Genomic DNA, 22,332 nt, shown 5'->3' on the forward strand with positions numbered 1-22,332 from the left:
AATTATTTGTTTCAAGACTTCAGTATTTTGATTATAATTAACCCCGATGTATGAACAAAGTCATCACATCTTACAGGTAATGATCCTAAGATCATATATGAATGTCTTTGGTTTGATTTGAACAAGAGAGTATTTTAACTACTTTTTAGAAAGACGGTGACTTTAGCAAGCATACCCAATTCATTACAAACATATGGTACTTAAATGTTTTTGTCGTTGGTCACATTACAAAAGTCCTAATATGGTTCCCTGCTGCTCCTACTGGTGTGTTCATCACACTCCCCCTGATCCCCCATCATTCTTCTCGGTTGGACACTCTCTCTTGAAGTGTCCCGTTTCACCGCATAAGTAGCATACTAGGTCTACCTTGGTGCTGGTGATTGAAGGGAGATGCTGGGTAGGGGCCTTACAGAAATGGACGGTGTGCCCTTTCCTGTTGCAGTTTTTACAGTGCATCTCCCGGCAAGCCCCATTGTGATGGAAGCCACATTGGTTACACTTTGGGAGTGATCCATTATATGGTCTGGCCGGCGTTTGGATGGCAGACCTCATGGCTAGTGTCGAGGCATGTGTCGTGACTGCTGTTGTAATGGTAGGCGTGGCCATGGGTTGTTGTCTTTTAGTGGATCTTTGAGATTGGTGGCGCTCTTTCATGTTCCAAAACTTTCTCTTCTTGTTCGTAGGTTTGTGGCCTGAGGTATTTTCGCTGGCAGACACCCGTTGGTGTTCCTGATTGTTACCACAATCTGTATTGTCAGTACCGCTTCCATTTCTGTTGGCATTGTTAGCATTGAACTGCGCCATGACGGCTGCCACGGCTGCCGTGACTGCAACCTGAAAAGTAGCAGAATCTATCTGCAGGGTTGGTGCCTTGCTAGTTGGTTGATTTCCCCTTGGTGAAGACATAGCTCTGTTCCACGATGAAAAATGACTTCGTTAGTGGGGATAATTATCTCAAGTGCATTCTTACGATTTATATTCATATATATAAATTTAGGAACATTGATGTACTATTCTTAGTGTTTCTGCTAATGTTCCCGAGACGAGGTTATGGCAGTGGGTAGGAGTAGGTTTCATACGGGCGTTATGCTTTACTTATCTTAGAATCATGTTTGTCCAAACACACTTGGCTGAGGAGTTTTGATGGTACCCGGTGTATTAGTTCCTGAACGATCGCATCCCATGGGTCTACGAAGAAAGCATCCCCTCAATCATAAGGGTTAAGGGGAGAGACGGTAACGAGTCTTTAGAATGGCTATACGTTGCAAGTTTTGTAACTAAGTTTATCGATCTCAGTTTAATTTATAACGTATTTCGGTTGTTAGGGGCGTTCTGAAAACTGTTCATAACGGGAGTTTTTATATGGTAAACCCATGAATTTTTAGTAGTTCAATATCCAAGTGAAACCTTGTAACTTGACCCAAGCTAGGTCCTTATTATGACCAATTGATGTATGCTTAGTTGTATAATTAAGGCTAAATAGACCTTCGAGTCTGTTATGTATGTCCTAAGCCCATGTTGTTAATATGACTGTAGTAATTCTGGTTTTGGTGAAATTTTTTGACCTAGATGTAGGTTTACCTCACATCTGTGCATGGAAAAGTTTTGATAGCAACTAGATCTCTTGTTTAGTATGAACGCTTAAATCACAGCGCCGTGCTTATGACTAGAATAGAGTAGCACCAACGCATACTCACGAACCTAATTTACAAGGTCTTGTGAGCGGTATGAACTCTACTTACGACGATCCGTCCCTTGCGATGCCTGAGGCAAAATCGATGCACCTTGCAATTCTGTCAATCGATGTTTGGCTGCAATCCTCCTCTCTTTGAATGCCTTGTGTCTACCCCGTTACTCTCTTGCCTCTGTCCGAGTGGCGATAAGGTCCTAAAAAGAGAGTTGGTCTCCGAAATATTAGTCTCTTTCCGAGTCACGGGTACGTGAGACAGTAGGGCCTATAGTAGCGCGCAGTTTCCAGACTCGGGTTGTAGTCTACCTGTTTTAATCCCCGATGTTCGCGATCTGCCAGGTCTTCTCCGGGAGGGCTCTGTCAGTCGGTCCCCCGTGGTTGAGGTCATAGCACCCTCGTTGGTCTCCACATGGTGGTTGTTGTCATTGTTATCAACATTCAACCCTCGATCACGATTGCCCAACAGGGCATAGGTTCGATGTAGTCGAAACGGTTCGCGGAAACCCTTGCTATGCATGGAGGATTGATTACCTCCGATTCCGCTTCTGATTCTCCTCATAACCATTCACCATTTCTCGGGTTCGGATTGTGAAAGTAGGGGTCGTCCGGTAAGTAGGATCTTGCTATGTTGTACTTGCGAGTGTAACACCCGAAATCAGAAAGGTCAAGAAAGGAAAGGAAAAACCCTAAGTTAAAGAGGGTTGACTCGTCGAGTCCAGGGAGGAACTCGGCGAGTCGGAGCGGGATCCAGGTGTAAAGCAAGTGACCGAATCGGCGAGTCGGCAAGTGGACTCGGCAAGTCAGGTCTGGGTTGGGAAACCCTAATTTCGGGACTTGGTACCCTATTTAAGCATCTTAATCTCTTCCGTGGGGCTCATTTGCGGCCCTATAGTCCAGAACTAGAAACCCTAAGCCTCCATTGTTGCTCAATCAAGCTTTCTTGCCAATTTTGGGTGATTCGAAGGAAGAAGGAGGAAGACACACATTGGGGATTCAAGAATTGGCAGTAGATCCAGAGTTTGTGAGGTCTTCCAGAGCTTTTGAAGGTAATGAGTCGCTACCTTCCCTCTTTTGCATATAGATCAACCTTTATCATGGGATTTGGGGCTTTTAGGACAAGTTTATGAGCCATTTCGAGTTAGAAGCCCAGATCTGAAGTTGCTACTTCAGATCTATGTGTATCTTGGCCTAGAGAATCATAAAGCATCAGTCTATGGGTTGATTGTTGAGCCCCTTTGTCTCAAACCCTAGTTTATAGTGATTTGAGCCTAGATCTCATTAGCTACACGTAAAGTTTGCCACTTTACGTAAGGAATAGGCTTTAGAAGAGTGGATCTACAGTTTGGAGTCCATGCATGACTCAAAAGTCCTCTGCATGTATGTAGATCTGTATGGACTCGACGAGTCCTTCGAGTGGACTCGGCGAGTAGCATGAAGATGAGGAGGAACTCGATGAGTGGGATGAACAACTTGTCGAGTCGGATGAAGTTAAGCATGCACTCGGTGAGTTGGAAGAACAACTCGACGAGTTGGTTGAAGATTGCCTTGGACTCGGCGAGTCTATTAGTGGACTCGGCGAGTCAGGTCGCGAAACCCCAATCCCTTCGAGTTGAGATTCGAATCAGTGAGTCGGGTGGAGACTCAACGAGTTGGACAGGTCAGGACTTGGAAATAGTTGGACTCGGCGAGTCATGGATTGACTTGGCGAGTAGAGTCGCGAATCGAAAGACCCTGAGCATATGAACTCGGCGAGTCATTAGGTGGACTCGGCGAGTAGGGTTGACCTGGAAGGTTGACTTTGACCAGGACTTTGACTTTGACCAGAGTTGACCTTGTTGACTTTTAGAGGACTGTCAGACTAAGTGTCATATTGATATTGGTAGCTCGGAGAGCTGGAGGAGCAGCGGCTCAGGGGATTGTCGATCAGCAGCCAGAGGATTATCGGCGGAGCTCACCAGTTCAGGTGAGTTTCCTTCCAGTAGGAACGGGTCTAAGGCCACAATGCCGACCCGTTTAGCTAGCAGTAGTTTCCGGATTTTGATCTGATGCAGTAGTTAGTATGTTTGATGCCTTCGTGGCTCAGACAGGATTTATGTGTTATGTGTTCTGGGCTACGGCCCGATGCAGTATGCAGTATATGTGTGTTCATGCTAGTTGATATGTTTATGTTATGTGATATTCAGTTAGTTCTGGACTTCGGTCCGATGCAGGGGGCAAGGCCCCAGTTAGTCCGGACTTCGGTCCGATGCAGGGGACAAGGTCCCAGTCAGTTAGTCCGGACTTCGGTCCGATGCAGGGGACAAGGTCCCAGTCAGTTTCCGGACTCCGGTCCGATGTAGGGGGCAAGGCCCCAGTTAGTCCGGACTTCGGTCCGATGCAGGGGACAAGGTCTCAGTCAGTTTCCGGACTTCGGTCCGATGTAGGGGGCAAGGCCCCAGTTAGTCCGGACCTCGGTCCGATGCAGTGGGCAAGGCCCAATATGTGCTTTATATGTTATTGCATGGTATGTGGTAGATTGGGGGAGCTCACTAAGCTTCGTGCTTACAGTTTTCAGTTTTGGTTTCAGGTACTCATTTTTCAAAAGAGGAGCTCGGGAAGATTGCAGTGCACACACCATAGTCAGTTAGCCTGGGAATGTTTGACTCTGATAATGAGATTATGTTTTGAATTAATACTCTAAAAATTATGTTATGACTTATGATGCAGTTTTGTAAATATGGTTTTAGTAATGTTTTAAAAGAAATTTTTAGTCATGATTTTTGGGTCGTTACAAGTTGGTATCAGAGCCTTGGTTTGAGGGATTCAGACATACCCTCGGGCGTGTCTGAACTCAAACTAAGGGATTGGTATAAAGGTTTTCAAAAGAAAAAGACAGTTTTGAAAAAGGAGTTTGAGAAAAGAAAAGAGTTTTAGAAAAAGCAAAAAGAATATTTAGAAAGTACATAACTTGAAAAGAAAAAAAGAGGGTGTGGTGCATGCAATCAGCCGAGCTCAAGTAAGTACTCCCAAATTACCCATACAAGTTTATGATCATTAGTTTCAGTTTTAGTTTTAGTTCCAGCTTCAGTTTCAGTTTCAGTAGAACAGCATGCTAGTATCGGACTAAGGATCTAGGAGGATGCCTTATGTGCCTGCTTTATATGTTTCAGCTTGATAAGAATTTCATGCTAGTATTGAGTAGACAGTAGTAGGATAGCCTTGTAGGTTATGCCTGATAGTATAAGCTTAGCATTGTATGCTAGTACAGTTTCTTGTTATGAGAAGAGTTTTGCCTGAGTATGTTTCCTTTATCCGAATGCTGCTTGCTTTGTGCTTTGTGGGACTCTGAGTGATGGGAGTTAGCCATTAGGTGAATACGTCACATCACATGTGATCAGGGTTGAATAATCTCAGAGTGCTGGATTTGGCCCTACTGCGCAGCTCTCGTTTGAGTCTAACCGTTGTAGGGACGAGACTTTTACTCGAAGGATTATCCGAGCCTCATTGCATGTGATGGTATTCAGGTGGTGGCTAATTGGCATTACGAGGAGGCCTTCAGCAGCTGAGGATTGGTTTGGGTGGAATCAGAGGTTCCCTAGGGCAAGCCTAGGATGAGAGTAGCAGAGATCAGTAGTAGAGAAAAGGGGACTTGGTGGAGTTGAGGTAACTCTTGAGGAAAGTACGGATAGATGTGGAAGGTAGTACGAGCCCGTACTACTAAAAGCAGAGGATCTGTACTCGATTCAAGAAGGGCCAAGGCAAAACCATGGAACTAGTAGAGTGTGTGAGAGATCCCTCAGCAGTACTGTGTAAATTGATCAGGAATTGTTATATTTTCAGCATGGTGACGTTGTGCGAGATATCAGTTGGCAGTTCAGGTGCCAGGGAGGGATCTGGCTCAGGCTCTAGAGCCGGGCAGCTTGAGGATCAGATGAGGGATTTCATTTCTGCAGAGATCATGCGCAACATCATTGATCAGACTCCAGTGATTTTCGGTTCGGTTAGAGAGGCCATTGTGGAGCTCATGGACAGTCATCTTGAGGCCTTTAAGGACGGGATAGTTTCAGAACAGATTGGGGCTCGTCTAGACCCCGATTCTTATGGAGTTCAGGGATCCATCGGGAGAGGGGATCCCATTTCTAGTTTTTGCCATCAGGGGACAGGAGTGAGTGGGGCACCCTGTCTCCAAGAGAGACCATCGCATGATTGGATAGTTGAAGAGGTTACGCGAGCCATTCGCGAGGATCTGCCTGACATGGTTGTGAGGATCACTGATAGGTTGATTGCGAAGCTCCAGGATCAGACAACTGTTGTTCAGTCGACGGGCGGTGTCGACAAGGGAACGCAGGAACGAGAGGCGGGCAGGGAATCGGAAAGGAAGAGGAAAACGGAGGAGACTCAGGAAGCCGCAGGTTTGGGCAAGAGGCCCAAAGGGTCGGATTTGAGGACGAGGAACTATCAGAGCCGCAGTCGATGCGGGAAGTGTGGTAGGACGCACATGGGTACATGCAGGCGTAGAAGTGGTGGTGATGCTGGATGTTTCAAGTGCGGCCAGATTGGCCATTTTAGCAGGGATTGTACTGTTACCATCGCCCATGGACTTGATCCGATATGTTTCCATTGCAGTCATAGGGGCCACAAGAAGGCCCACTGTCCGAGTTTGTATACAGCAGGGCAGATGCCAGCTCCTGCCCTTGGGACTTCAAGTACCAACAGTGGTTGCCAAGGCTGGGCAAGGGCGCCCACGGCTCGGAGCCGAGTTTTCCGGTTGATTTCAGCAAGGATTCGAGTAGCACTGAGTGATGGAGGTATGTATCTTTTACCTCCCCATCAATTATTATTCATATTATTATTTTTTATGTTGTTGCATTGATATCAATAAGTATATGTGTTGGGGGTATTATATTACGTACTTGTGACGGAGGGTTATGCCATCTGCATACCATGAGATTAGAATGGTGAATTGGAGGTCGTTCCCTCTAGATCAGGTTACGTCAGATGCGGTGACTGTAACATGTATGTGTAAGATTCAGTAGTGCCTTACTACTTGTGGAAGGCGTTAGTCGGGTAATGATCAGTTATATTCTCAGTAGTGATAATCCAGAGTTTTTAGTGGAGTAGCTAGCGGTCAGTAAGGAAGTGGGTTGGGGATGTGCACCCCAAACGCAGGTTCTTGGGATGTAGTCCCTAAAGCAAATACAGTTAAGGATCGAAGGGTGCTCAATCAGAAAGCAAGAAGGGTGCAGATCTGATAAGAGTTAGTTGGAGCGCTGGCAAGGGTAAACGTTGGCGGACAGCATATCGCCCTTTTAATGGAAGGAAGGTTGGGAATCCTTTCGAGCAGTGAGCAATAAGGAATTAGCCAAATCCAAGTGGGGGAGAACCCTCCGGGTATACAAGGATAAGAGCCACGTAGACCCAGAATGAGTGCGCGGCCTCTGAGAAGAAAAGATAGTAGCATAGTGATTGATGGATTGAGAAGTTCAGAATTGTGAGTTCGAGGACCTTCCTAATAGTTAGTTCATGTAATCGAGAGGGTTAGAAGCTGGTTGGGAATCCAGGATTGGAGGACCACCTGTAGGGATCAAGTGAGTCGGAATGAGGATCCTGAGAACAGTTAGCAAGAGATGCTTTCGTATTAGTAGCTAGTGACAGAGTCAGCATGCAGAATTGTGTAGATTCAGGAGTTGGGAGTTTGGAAACTTCCCAACAATAGCTTCTTGTATCTGGATTAGTAGACGGTTGGTTTGGGAACCAAGCCGAAGAATTCCTCGACGAAGCGCTGAGTATATCAAGGATATAAGATGTCGAGGTTGATGCAGTATCCAAAGACTGAGGGCTGGTTTTGAGAAATCAGGATGAGGAATCCCTAACAGGACTAGGGATAGTCAGGATGTCATCAGATAGTAGTTGTAGTGTTGTAAGTCTGCGGGGTAGCCGTAGCATTTACTAGCAGTCAGAAAGTAGTAGAGTGTTGTAAGTCTGCGGGGGTAGCCGTAGCATTCACTAGCAGTCAGATAGTAGTAGTAGTGTTGTAAGCCTACGGGGGTAGCTGTAGCATTCACTAGCAGTCAGATAGTAGTGGAGTGTTGTAAGTCTACGGGGGTAGCCGTAGCATTCATTAGCAGCCAGATAGTATTAGAGAGTTGTAAGTCCGCGGGTGTAGCCGTGGCCTTTATCAGATTGGTAAGCAGCATGAGCGCGTTGTTGGGCGTGGGAAAGCAGTAGTTCCCACCCGTTCAGGTGCAGCAGTGAGGATATGGGAATCCACGTTCTCCCTCCAGGAGACTCTGATTATAACTATCAGGAATTTAGATTCCACACTCGAACGTACGGAAGAGATTGTCTCACAATTTAGGTTAACAAGTTTACGTGTGGTGTGCATGAGTGTAAAACCTTTTTTGTGGGAATAAAACCTTCCGAAATGTGTTTTTTGTGTTAATGGAAACATAAACCATACCTATTATAGTTTATCCCAAAACGTTTGTAATGTATAAGAACTCTTTTATGAAAACGCATTTGTGTTATGAATCCATAAACTATGCTTGTTATAGCTTAATATACGTGTTCTAAATGAATGAATAATCTTATTATGAATGACTAAGTTTCAGTTTATGATGATAAACTATCAAGGAAACACATTCAATATTTAGAACTTATTGTTATACACTTTGCTCAACATAATACAAAGAGTTATGAAATTTATATGCTGTTAACTAAATTTAACCTTCCTGCGCTGTTTTAGAAAAGTCATAGAAAAATCATACGAAGTCGAAAACTAAATCCGTAAATTCTGAGAGTTCCCAAAATGTGTCTAGTTTACTCATAATTTTTATCATGATTTTTAATAACATCCAACTTGGGTGAAATAGTCCATAATCACAGACTGGTCCGGATTGGTGTTTGAAATGATAGGCAGTTTTGTAAAAATCATCATAAATTGTAGAAAAATCGTATGGAGATGTGCAAGTAGTCATTTTAAAGATAATAACTGGAACTACTTACACCTAAAACAGTTTTTCAAACAAAAATGTTTAAGTTGTCCAAAATAGTCCGTGAATGGAGTCCAACTTTTCTGATGAAAGCTGTTAGAAAAATTTAGTTATGTTCTTGGTGTTTTAACTTGTATTCCCCCCCCCCCCCCCCCCTAAAAACTTGAGAAAACATGAAAATGTAGGGGTATGAAATCACCTTGAGTAGTTTCAGTAGATGAGTGTTGAAGAAGAGAAGTTTCCAACTCAAGAACACTTGAAGATTCGAAGATCTAACAAATGTGATGATGTTTGTGTAAGCAACCTATGATTTTGAGTAGGAGGATGTGTAATAATCATAAGAAAAAGGATGATACTTACTAAATGAAGGAGAAAAGCCTTGGAGTATGCCTTGAAGTTCTCGAAATTGAGAGAGAAAGATGAGAGAGTTTGGAGTGTGATTATTGGTGGAAAAATGAGAGAATGAATGAAGTGTGAGGAGAGAGGGGACTTTTCTAGCCTTTGACCAATTGTGAGGTTGGAAAAAAAGGTGGGAAAAGTACAATGAAGTGACTAGGTAAGGGCTGGTGGGGAATAGTGACATGAGTGGGTATGGGTGGTTGCTTGTGTCATAGAATAAAGGAAAGTCAACACTCTACCTTTGTACTTCACCCACTCTTCTTGGATAAGGTTTTATCCTTAAAAACGTGATTAATCATTAATTAAAGGGTCTTAAATGTTAAAATAAAGTTTTGGGTGAAAATCCCGTGTTAAAACAATTAAAAACGGGCCTAAAACGCAAAACTAGACGAAAACCGGGAGAAAAAGAACTTCCAGCGAGACCTCTCGGTCCTAGGCCGAGGTTCGGTCCCTACTGATGCCGAGCCGGAAGCGAAATGGGGCGAACCAAAAGTGAGAGGCGAAGGCGAAGGCTCGGTCCGAAGTCTTAGAAGCGAAGGTGGTCAAACCCGAAATGAACCGAATGAACAGTAGTCTCGGGTTCGGGTGGGTGTATGCGAGGTTCGGCCCTGAGAGGACCTTCGGGTTCGGGTCTTCTTGGTCTCGGTCCCTAAGAGGACTTTCGGGTCCTAATAGGGTTTCGGGTCCTTAAGCCTATTTTATTCGTTTTTACCCCGATTCAAGCCGTTTTTGATCCGGTTAAGGGTCGGAATGACCCGAATGACTTCAAAAAGTTATGGGAATTTTTGAGAGAGATTTGGGAGAGACTTCACATTCTTGGAGAGATTTCTCATACAAAGAGAGATTTGGGAGAGATTTCACATTCTTGGAGAGATTTCTCATACAAAGAGAGATTTGGGAGAGATTTCATATTCTTGGAGAGATTTCTCATACAAAGAGAGTTTTGGGAGAGATTTCACATTCTTGGAGAGATTTGAGAGAGATTTCATATTCTTGGAGAGATTTCTCATACAAAGGGAGTTTTGGGAGAGATTTCACGTACTTAGAGAGATTTGAGAGAGATTTCATATTCTTGGAGAGATTTCTCATACAAAGAGAGTTTTGGGAGAGATTTTACATACTTAGAGAGATTTGGGAGAGATTTGACATACGTGGGGAGGTTTGGGAGAGATTCTCGATAAAGAGAGATAGAGTGAAAACGATTGAGAGAGGGTTCGTGTGTGGCAAATGCGAGTGTCCGGCTTCGCATTGCAAGGTCCGTAAACCCTGTTAAGCCTTGTTTAAGGATCTTACACACTCCTGATGAGTATGCAACATTGTTTTATCGGTTTGGCTCGTCACTTACCACAATTTTTAGGTTAAGGAGATCTAGATGTACGCACTTTTCGATTCATGATCTCTCATTAGAATAACGAGTTGTTTAGAAATTACATAACGTAAACTCTAGTACTCACGGGAAAATTGAGTCGAATGGTTTGACTTGTTGACTTCAGTTGACTTTGACTTGACCGGAAATTGACGATTGTCACAGAATGTTACCGGGACTTGGTTGAATAGAGGAAACATGCTTTACACCAATAAAGAACTGTTTACGGCCGTATATGGGGTTTACGGCCGAGAACTGGGTTTACGACCGTGAACTGAGTTTGCGGCTTTTGAAGATTCGAAGGGTTTATGGCCGTAAACTCAAGAACAAGGGTGCTTGTTTTCAACGAAAGAGTGCCCCAGATGCTCCCAAATGGCCCCAGATGACGATTTCTGTGACAACCCGAAATTTCCATTCTATACAATCTATATCACTTCAATAGAAGTTATAGTGGTCACGGTTAATTTTCAGACTTTTTCACATAAGATTGAGTAATTCAGGGTTTACACTTCAGGAAATATCAGGAGAGTGGGTGCACTAGGGTTTTGTGCAACTCTGTTATTCCAACACTCTATTATATTAGAGATCATTACAGGAATAAAAATATTTTCTGCCAAAATATTTCAGGACTATAAATAGATTTCTGAACCAAATTCATTCACTATTCACATTTCCAACTAGAGAAAAGCCATTTTCTCTCTCACGGATCTTTGGGTTTTTTTACCAAAACGTGAGTAACTCTTTCTAGTAGTGATTAGAATGCTTATTAGATGCTTATAACATGATTTAGATGGCTAAATCATTAGATCTAGGAGTTTACTCCCCAAGGTGTTCTTGGGCGGTAAACTCCCGAAACGAAGCCAAAACCGACCCTTGTGTTATGCTAAAGCCTTAGACTCATATGTATGCATGTTAGGAACAAGAAAACATCCATAAATCACCCAAGTTTGGGAGTTCACGGCCAAAGAGATTCATAGGCCGTAAACTCCCTTTTCACACTCAAAATGGTGTTTTAAGGACTCTAACACTTTAAGGCTTTTATCTAGACTAGTTCCCATTTAGTGTAAGGTCTTAAACACATCAAAGAACACATACAAATGAGAGTTTACGGCCCAAATGTATCTTAGGCCGTAAACTCCATTGAAATGGACAAAAGGGGTGTTTTCATGACACCTAAAGCCCTAGACCTTTACAAGAAATTGTTACCCACTTAATGGAAGGACCAAACCACATCAAAATCACTTAACAAAGTGAGTTTACGGCCAAGACTTGGTTCTTGGGCCGTAAACTCCTAAAAAGGGCACCAAGGTGTGCCTAATGCCTTCATATGCTAGGAATAAAAGTCTAGAACCTATACCACAAGTGCAAAGGACTTAAAAGCATCAAAAACACACCATACTTAGAGTTTACGGCCGTAAACTCTAAGGGGATTGGCCTCAGGGCTGTAAACTCCTAAATGGAGTGTTTCTAGACCTTAAACCCCCTCAAGGATGGAACCATCAAGTTAGAATAATTCTAGAAAGCATTTGGGACTTCAAAGCACACCAAACACACATGTTTGGGAGTTTACGGCCGTAAACTCAAGAGTTTACAACCGTAAACTCCATGTGTGATGGTTTATGGGGAGTAAACTCTCATATAGGGTCCTTTGGAACCCTAAACACAAATACCTTGTCCCACAATAGCTTAGATGCAATCCTTAGGGCTTAAAACACTTATATAAAGTGTTTATTATGTCTAGGATGTCTTAACTTTATCAATTAGTGATTTAAGGCTAATTTAATGCATATATGTGTGATTATATGTTCATTAGGATCGTAGTGTGTGTACAAGTCCTCGCTTGACACCTAGCCATCCTATACCGTTCAGTTCATCCCAATCACCAACTACAGGTGAGTTCATACCCCTAATCAATATTTTAAATGATTTTAAATGCTTTAATGGGGGGGGGGGGAATACAAGTAGAAACAAACATGTTATTAAATCATTGATATGTATTTTATAACTGTGTTTGTCATTTAATAGATTTCACATGCTACAAAATGTGATGCATGAAATGGTTTTATATCTTAAAAGCACATTGTTACCAAATGTTTTACCTTTGAAATGTTTATTAAAATGACATCAAGTCATTGTTAATTATTGTTCAAAACCCATAAGATGTCTAACAAAAACCATTTTTCATTCTTGAACTAAACTATGCATATACACTTATATTCTTATATATGTATTGATGTTATAGTTTACATCTTTCATTTAGTTTCCCACACCCTTGAGTAGTAAGAGTGTACAAACCTACATGATCAACCAGTTATATTACAGTAAATTATCATAGGGATAATTTGAAGATATCAAACATTACTTCTATTACAAGGAATCACACAAGAGTCAGTTCATTCATGAGTCTATACTAGTACATTACCTGATACATGAGTACTTACAGAGGTTTACCTGATACATGAATATGTTTACATATACTTACCTGTTACATGGACACGTATACATGAATACCATACAGGAACACTTTTACATAGGTGCATTATCCTGTATTCACTTACCTGGATACTTGTACTTAGGACTACGAGGATGATTTATTAGTACTTACTGTATAAATTGTCTTTCCTATCTCGGTTCAATGGGATAGCTCGGCGGGACTTACCATTCCGAACCCCACTGATTAGCACCAGTGGTCGATGACCATCTACGGAGGTCTAAGGTTACTACTTATATTAGGTAGATCGATTTGGGACTAACCCTTCCACCCACCTGCTGCTGCTATAGAGGACAATTGGACAATCTTCGGATGTTCATAAGGTTATACATTTCGCTTAATGCGATGTTGTGTTGGTCCTAATACCCAGTGACAACACTTACAGTAGTACATTTTCCTGTTTACTTTATTTTGTGATACATTCACATAAACGATGAGTTAGACTAAGCACTTTTAGTACTAGTCAATACAAAGGAAAAACTATCATTTTACAAACAGAACATTCGGGTCTTGGTAGAAGACTACACTTCATACTTACAAAACATTCGGGTCTTGGTAGAAGAATACATCTTAAACTGATAGAAAATAAGGGATTTTCTAGGGTTTTTCATACGTACTTCAACATTTTCATTTAACGTTTTACATGGCCTTCATAACAGATTTTTACAAACAAGGCAATGACACTTATATACTTATGAATTCACCAGCTTTAAAGCTGATACTCGCTTTCAAAATAACTTGTATTCTCAGGTCATCAGTAGACAGGTACGGAGGCCAGGTTTTGAGAAGACGGAGCAGACAAGTCTCGTCTTTTATTTTGATTGTATATTTTTGGTGTCTTATTACAATGAAAGAACACACATGTATTAAACTTTACTTATAATGCAATGGATGATGTTGTTGCTTGTTTATTATATTACACTGTTGTGATACTGTACATGACGTCCTCCACCCCTGAACGTTTCCGCCGTTCGTGGTTTTGGGGTGTGACAGATTGGTATCAGAGCATTGTTTATAGTGAATTAAGTATATCAACCCATAAAAGATATACTAACTATAAATACATGGGATTAAAACACTCTGTCTCAGAGTTATACTTTTAAATAATAAAATATTTAAGTAAGTATACGTGCCTGCATTCATACTAAAATCAGTGTCACAACGACAAGAACAAAAGTATTACGATTGTTGAATATCACAAGTAAGCCTGGGGATATATGGTCAGTCTTGGGAATGGCATAGCCTGATCAACTATGTTGGTCCGAGGAGTGATTAGAATATGCCCAAGAATGGTTGTGATATGGCAGCAAGTCTAAAAACTTACCAACACAACCATAAAGAAATACCATGGGGGTATTTGGTCTTACTGTAATTATCTTAGTCAGTTCGTCTATTTATCTATTTCTTATAATCCCTTTTCTCGCGTAGATTAAAATGGCTGGATTTCACCATGACGATCCGTACTTCCCAAACAAGGCAATGCTGGTTGGCTAGAGGCTGAACCAGAAGATGATCACCCAATTCCTTTGGATGATCACCATGCTGAAGGTTTTTCTGATAGTTCTAACTCGGAGCCAGAAGTCAACAACCTACCCCCAAATGCTCAAAACCCAAACCTGAACCCCCGCCCTGTGTTTCAAGGACCCACACCTCTGTGGGCCACTAACTTGATTACATGGAGTCATGAACAGGGTCAGCCCATTCCCTACAATGGAGACCAAAGTTTCTACAACCTCTCTGAAGGAGGTTCTGCTGATAGAGTCCTACCAATCATGGTGCGCAGGATTTCTCGGAACTCGATAATATCTCAGGTGACTATCAATCAAGTTTTGGAAGTTGACGCCAACTCTGGTGTTAACACTGTCCACATTCGCCAACTAGAGTCTGCTCATGAAAGGACTCTGGTCCGCAATGCAAACCTGCAGAGGGAACTTGCTGAAACTCAAGCTGAAGTTAGAGAACTTCGAGCTCAACAAGCAAGGTCGGACAGGCGTATAAGGGACATTGAACGTCTACTGTCGGGATCGAGGACTCATTCTAGCAGTTCTCGTTGCCGATAGAATCTCGTCGACTCATCTTTTGGATATAACCTAGTTTATGTAAAACTTTGGTCTAATTTCCTACCTGTATAAATCTTAGACCTTTAAGGTCTTGATCTAGTCTTAATTCTGTCAAAATTTTCCATCTTGGTTGATGTAAGGCCTACTTCTAGGCCATTTTTCCCGAACTTGTTACATCTGTAATTCCAGTATTATTGACGGATATCTAATCTAATGGAAATTATTATCCAAATGCTATCTTCTTCATTTAGTGATACTATTCTTTCTGTTGTTGGACTATGGGGATTTAGTCCATGAGACACATTCATTAATCATTTATTCTTATCCATTTCGTTATCTTTTAAACGTATAGTTAAAGATGCCGCCACGCAGGAATCCAAGGAGGAACCCAAACAACGAAGCACCAATACCACCACCTCCACCACCACCTGTACCCCTTCAACCACCAAATCCTTTCGATGCCAATATGTTCCAGGCAGCTTTCACAGCAGCAGTTGCAGCTGCTGTGTCAGCAATCAACGCTCCTGCCCCTAGTGGATCAGGAACAGGTGCACCACCCTCGAACCACGGCGAAAGCCATGGACACCCTCGGGAATGCACCTACAAGGACTTCACTAACGCCAAACCCCGCAGCTTCAATGGAACTGAGGGTGTAATGGTGTTGAGACAATGGATTGAAAAGATGGAATCTGTCTTTGAAATCTGTGCTTGCCAGGAGGGCAGCAAGGTCAAGTTCGCAGCTTGTACCTTCTCCGACCGAGCCCTAACATGGTGGAGCAACCATGTTAAATATCTAACTTTGGTGGTGGCGTATTCCATCGGCTGGGAAAAGTTGAAAGACATGCTGATGAAAGAATACTGTCCTCGAGGTGAAATACAAAAACCCGAGCAAGAATTCTGGGGTCTACAAATGGTTGGATCCGACATCACTACCTACACTAATAGGTTCTGTGATTTGGCAAACTTATGCCCTGATATGGTTGCTCTCCAAAGCAAAAAGATCGAGAGATATATCTGGGGACTGTCGCCCCAGATCCAGTCAAGTGTGATCGCTTCCAGGCCTATTACCTTTGATAGCGCCAAGGAACTGGCACAATCTCTCATCGATCACCGGAAACCTCAGACCACAACAATCCCTACACCTGTACCACAAAAATCCAACCCCGACTACCACAAGAAGGGGTGGAATAAGAGGAAAAGAGGGGCTCCGCAAGGACCCTCCAATAAGCAACAACTTGTGGCGATCAATGCTGCCACAGTGACTCCTGTTGCCCCTGCGAACCTCTTACCAGCAAAAACATATGCTGGGACTCTCCCGAAGTGCACCAAGTGCAACTTCCACCACCACGGACCTTGCAGGGAGATGCAGTGCTCTAACTGCAACAGGAAGGGACACACCGTCCGTTTCTGCAAGACTCCAACAGCTCAAGCTACCCAGGTTCCTAACGTCGGTATGGGCCAAGCTTGCTACGGTTGTGGCGAAGTGGGCCACTACAAGAGGAACTGCCCTAAAGCGGGGATGGCTGGAGGATTAGGAAGAGTTATGGCCCTAGGCCACGAGGAAGCAGTAGCTGATCCTACGATAGTTACTGGTACGTTCCTCCTCGATAACTCATATGCTTGCATACTTTTCGATAGTGGAGCCGAGAAAAGTTTTGTAAGTCACAAATTTGCACACCTGCTTAAACAAAAACCATGTGCATTAGATAGTTCATTCACGATAGAAATGGCTAACGGGAAAACAAAGAGTACAAACTGCATATACGTAGGTTGTATCTTAACTTTAGATGGCCATACTTTCAAGATAGATCTCATGCCAGTCCCAATTAAATGTTTCGACGTTATCATCGGTATGGATTGGTTGAGTCTTCTTTGTGCCGACATTATGTGCTTCGAAAAAGCAGTTCGTCTTAACCTTCCTAACAACGAAACCTTAGTTATCTATGGCGACAAACCTAGTACGAGCCTTCGCATCATTTCGTGCATTCAAGCCCAGAAGTGCTTGCGGAAGGAGTACCATGCATTTCTCGCACACGTCGTCGATACTAGTCAAGAACTGAAAGACATCCAGAAAATCCCAGAAGTATACGACTTTCCCGACATATTCCCAGAAGAACTTCCCGGTTTACCACCACAACGCCAAGTCGAGTTTAGAATCGACTTAGTGCCAGGGGCTACCCCCGTAGCCAAATCTCCTTATCGTCTGGCACCGGCTGAAATGCAGGAACTTTCCAGTCAACTTAACGAACTTCTCAAGAAGGGATTCATTCGACCAAGCTTCTCACCATGGGGAGCACCGGTCTTGTTCGTCAAGAAGAAGGATGGATCGTTTCGCATGTGCATCGACTATAGAGAACTCAACAAACTTACCATTAAAAATCGTTATCCCTTGCCCCGCATTGACGATTTATTTGATCAACTTCAAGGAGCCAACTACTTCTCGAAGATAGATCTGCGATCCGGATATCACCAACTACGAGTATTAGAGGAGGATGTTCCCAAGACAGCCTTCCGAACTCGTTATGGGCACTACGAGTTTGTAGTAATGCCATTCGGATTAACTAACGCGCCCGCAGTATTCATGGATCTGATGAATAGGGTGTGTCGTCCTTACTTGGATCAGTTCCTCATCGTCTTCATTGATGACATACTCATCTACTCTCGAAGTAAGGAGGAGCATATGCAACATCTCCGTAAAATCTTAGAAACATTGCGATTGGAGAAGCTCTACGCGAAGTTCTCAAAGTGCGAATTTTGGATTCGGCGAGTCGAATTCTTGGGCCATGTAGTTAGCAAAGAAAGTATACACATGGACCCTTCCAAAATTAAGGCCATCGAGAACTGGTCAGCACCAAAGACACCTACTGAAATTCGTCAATTTCTAGGTCTAGCTGGCTACTATCGCAGGTTCATTTAGAACTTCTCCAGCATAGAGAAACCTCTTACAACCCTGACCCAGAAAGGCGTGGCCTTCGACTGGGAAGAGAAAGAGGAAAGAGCGTTCCAGACGCTCAAACGAGCCTTATGCACCACCCCGATACTATCCTTTCCCGAAGGGATAGAAGACTTCATTGTCTATTGCGATGCATCCAATCAAGGACTCGGATGTGTTCTGACGCAGCGAGGTAAAGTCATCGCCTATGCCTCGAGACAGCTGAAGACACATGAGGTTAACTACACAACCCACGATCTCGAACTAGGAGCAGTTGTGTTTGCTCTGAAGATCTGGCGACATTACCTATACGGTACAAAAAGCACGATCTTTACAGACCATAAGAGTCTACAACACATTTTCGACCAGAAATAGCTCAACATGAGACAACGATGGTGGGTCGAGCTACTTAGTGATTACGAATGCGAAATTCGTTATCATCCGGGTAAAGCCAATGTAGTAGCCAACGCCCTAAGTCGGAAAGAATATACTGGTCGTAGAGTCAAACCTTTGACTCTAACTATCCATTCACACTTGTCCATGCAAATAAAGGAGGCTCAGCTCGATGCTTTGAAACCTGAAAACGTGGCGGGTGAATCCCTTAGAGGGATGGATAAGAACTTGGAAGTCAAGGGTGGCGGAGCCTTATACCTCGTGGATCGGATCTGGACACCGAAACACGGTGGCTTCAGAGACTTGGTCATGACCGAAGCTCACAACACTCGTTATTCCGTCCACCCGGGTTCAGATAAGATGTATCTGGATCTTAAAAAGCTATACTGGTGTCCTAACATGAAAGCAGATATTGCTACCTTCGTGAGTAAATGCCTTACTTGCACGAAGGTCAAGGTCGAATACCAGAAACCCTCCGGTCTTCTACAACAACCGGAGATACCAGAATGGAAGTGGGAGCGGATCACTATGGACTTCATAACCAAGTTGCCCAAGACGACGAGTGGACTTGATTCCATATGGGTCATCGTCGATAGACTGACCAAGTCTGCACACTTCCTACCGATCAAAGAAACAGACAAGATGGAGAAACTTACCTGAACTTACATTAGGGAGATTGTAAGGCTGCACGGTGTTCCTTTATCTATCATCTCAGACCGAGATAGTAGATTCACTTCGAGGTTCTGGCAGTCATTACAAAGTTCCCTAGGAACTAGGCTAGACATGAGTACAGCCTACCATCCACAGACCGACGGGCAAAGTGAGAGAATTATCCAAACCTTAGAAGATATGTTGCGTGCCTGTGTGATTGACTTTGGAAAAGCTTGGGATATCCATTTACACCTTTTTGAATTTTCCTACAACAACAGTTATCATACGAGCATAAAGGCAGCTCCATTCGAGGCCCTCTATGGCCGAAAGTGCAGATCCCCTCTGTGCTGGGCTGAAGTGGGTGATACCCAGTTAGCTAAGGGACGAGTTCCCGAAAGCACTCTCACGGGTCCGAAGAGCATTCGGGAAACGACAGAGAAGATCGTTCAAATTCGTGAACGATTAAAAGCCTCTAGAGACCGACAGAAAAGCTACGCCGACAAGCGTAGGAAACCATTGGAGTTCCAGGTGGGCGACCGAGTCCTACTGAAGGTCTCACCCTGGAAGGGCTTGATACACTTTGGAAAGCGTGGGAAGCTCAATCCAAGATACATAGGGCCTTTCGAGATTCTCGCAAGAATCGGCCCTGTGGCTTAGAAGCTTAATCTACCGAAAGAACTCAGTAACGTACATCGTACCTTCCACGTGTCGAACTTGAAAAAGTGTCTATCCGACGAGACTCTTGTTATTCCACTCGACGGGATCGAGATCAACGAGAGCCTCAACTTCGTGGAGGAACCAGTAGAGATCATGGACCGAGAGGTCAAGCAAACAAAACAGAGCCGTATCCCGATAGTGAAGGTGCGCTGGAACGCAAGGCGTGGACCGGAATTCACTTGGGAACGTGAGGATCAGATGAAACTGAAATACCCTCATCTTTTTGCTTAGTTATTTGTAATTTATTACTTGCTTAAATTCTAATTTCAGGACGAGATTCCTTCTAACAGGGGGATGATGTGACAACCTGAAATTTCCATTATGTATAATCTATATCACTTCAATAGAAGTTATAGTGGTCACGGTTAATTTTCAGACTTTTTCACATAAGATTGAGTAATTCAAGGTTTACACTTCAGGAAATATCAGGAGAGTGGGTGCACTAGGGTTTTGTGCAACACTGTTATTCCAACACTCTATTATATTAGAGATCATTACAGGAATAAAAATATTTTCTGCCAAAATATTTCAGGACTATAAATAGATTTCTGAACCAAATTCATTCACTATTCACATTTCCATCAAGAGAAAAGCCATTTTCTCTCTCACGGATCTTCAGGTTTTTATACCAAAACGTGAGTAACTCTTTCTAGTAGTGATTAGAATGCTTATTAGATGCTTATAACATGATTTAGATGGCTAAATCATTAGATCTAGTAGTTTACTCCCCAAGGTGTTCTTGGGCGGTAAACTCCCGAAACGAAGCCAAAACCGACCCTTGTGTTATGCTAAAGCCTTAGACTCATATGTATGCATGTTAGGAACAAGAAAACATCCATAAATCACCCAAGTTTGGGAGTTCACGGCCAAAGAGATTCATAGGCCGTAAACTCCCTTTTCACACTCAAAATGGTGTTTTAAGGACTCTAACACTTTAAGGCTTTTATCTAGACTAGTTCCCATTTAGTGTAAGGTCTTAAACACATCAAAGAACACATACAAATGAGAGTTTACGGCCCAAATGTATCTTAGGCCGTAAACTCCATTGAAATGGACAAAAGGGGTGTTTTCATGACACCTAAAGCCCTAGACCTTTACAAGAAATTGTTACCCACTTAATGGAAGGACCAAACCACATCAAAATCACTTAACAAAGTGAGTTTACGGCCAAGACTTGGTTCTTGGGCCGTAAACTCCTAAAAAGGGCACCAAGGTGTGCCTAATGCCTTCATATGCTAGGAATAAAAGTCTAGAACCTATACCACAAGTGCAAAGGACTTAAAAGCATCAAAAACACACCATACTTAGAGTTTACGGCCGTAAACTCTAAGGGGATTGGCCTCAGGGCTGTAAACTCCTAAATGGAGTGTTTCTAGACCTTAAACCCCCTCAAGGATGGAACCATCAAGTTAGAATAATTCTAGAAAGCATTTGGGACTTCAAAGCACACCAAACACACATGTTTGGGAGTTTACGGCCGTAAACTCAAGAGTTTACAACCGTAAACTCCATGTGTGATGGTTTATGGGGAGTAAACTCTCATATAGGGTCCTTTGGAACCCTAAACACAAATACCTTGTCCCACAATAGCTTAGATGCAATCCTTAGGGCTTAAAACACTTATATAAAGTGTTTATTATGTCTAGGATGTCTTAACTTTATCAATTAGTGATTTAAGGCTAATTTAATGCATATATGTGTGATTATATGTTCATTAGGATCGTAGTGTGTGTACAAGTCCTCGCTTGACACCTAGCCATCCTATACCGTTCAGTTCATCCCAATCACCAACTACAGGTGAGTTCATACCCCTAATCAATATTTTAAATGATTTTAAATGCTTTAATGGGGGGGGGGGGGGGGGAATACAAGTAGAAACAAACATGTTATTAAATCATTGATATGTATTTTATAACTGTGTTTGTCATTTAATAGATTTCACATGCTACAAAATGTGATGCATGAAATGGTTTTATATCTTAAAAGCACATTGTTACCAAATGTTTTACCTTTGAAATGTTTATTAAAATGACATCAAGTCATTGTTAATTATTGTTCAAAACCCATAAGATGTCTAACAAAAACCATTTTTCATTCTTGAACTAAACTATGCATATACACTTATATTCTTATATATGTATTGATGTTATAGTTTACATCTTTCATTTAGTTTCCCACACCCTTGAGTAGTAAGAGTGTACAAACCTACATGATCAACCAGTTATATTACAGTAAATTATCATAGGGATAATTTGAAGATATCAAACATTACTTCTATTACAAGGAATCACACAAGAGTCAGTTCATTCATGAGTCTATACTAGTACATTACCTGATACATGAGTACTTACAGAGGTTTACCTGATACATGAATATGTTTACATATACTTACTTGTTACATGGACACGTATACATGAATACCATACAGGAACACTTTTACATAGGTGCATTATCCTGTATTCACTTACCTGGATACTTGTACTTAGGACTACGAGGATGATTTATTAGTACTTACTATATAAATTGTCTTTCCTATCTCGGTTCAATGGGATAGCTCGGCGGGACTTACCATTCCGAACCCCACTGATTAGCACCAGTGGTCGATGACCATCTATGGAGGTCTAAGGTTACTACTTATATTAGGTAGATCGATTTGGGACTA

The sequence above is a fragment of the Lactuca sativa genome, chromosome 4, assembly GCF_002870075.4.
Source record: "Lactuca sativa cultivar Salinas chromosome 4, Lsat_Salinas_v11, whole genome shotgun sequence".
Classification (NCBI taxonomy): domain Eukaryota; kingdom Viridiplantae; phylum Streptophyta; class Magnoliopsida; order Asterales; family Asteraceae; genus Lactuca; species Lactuca sativa.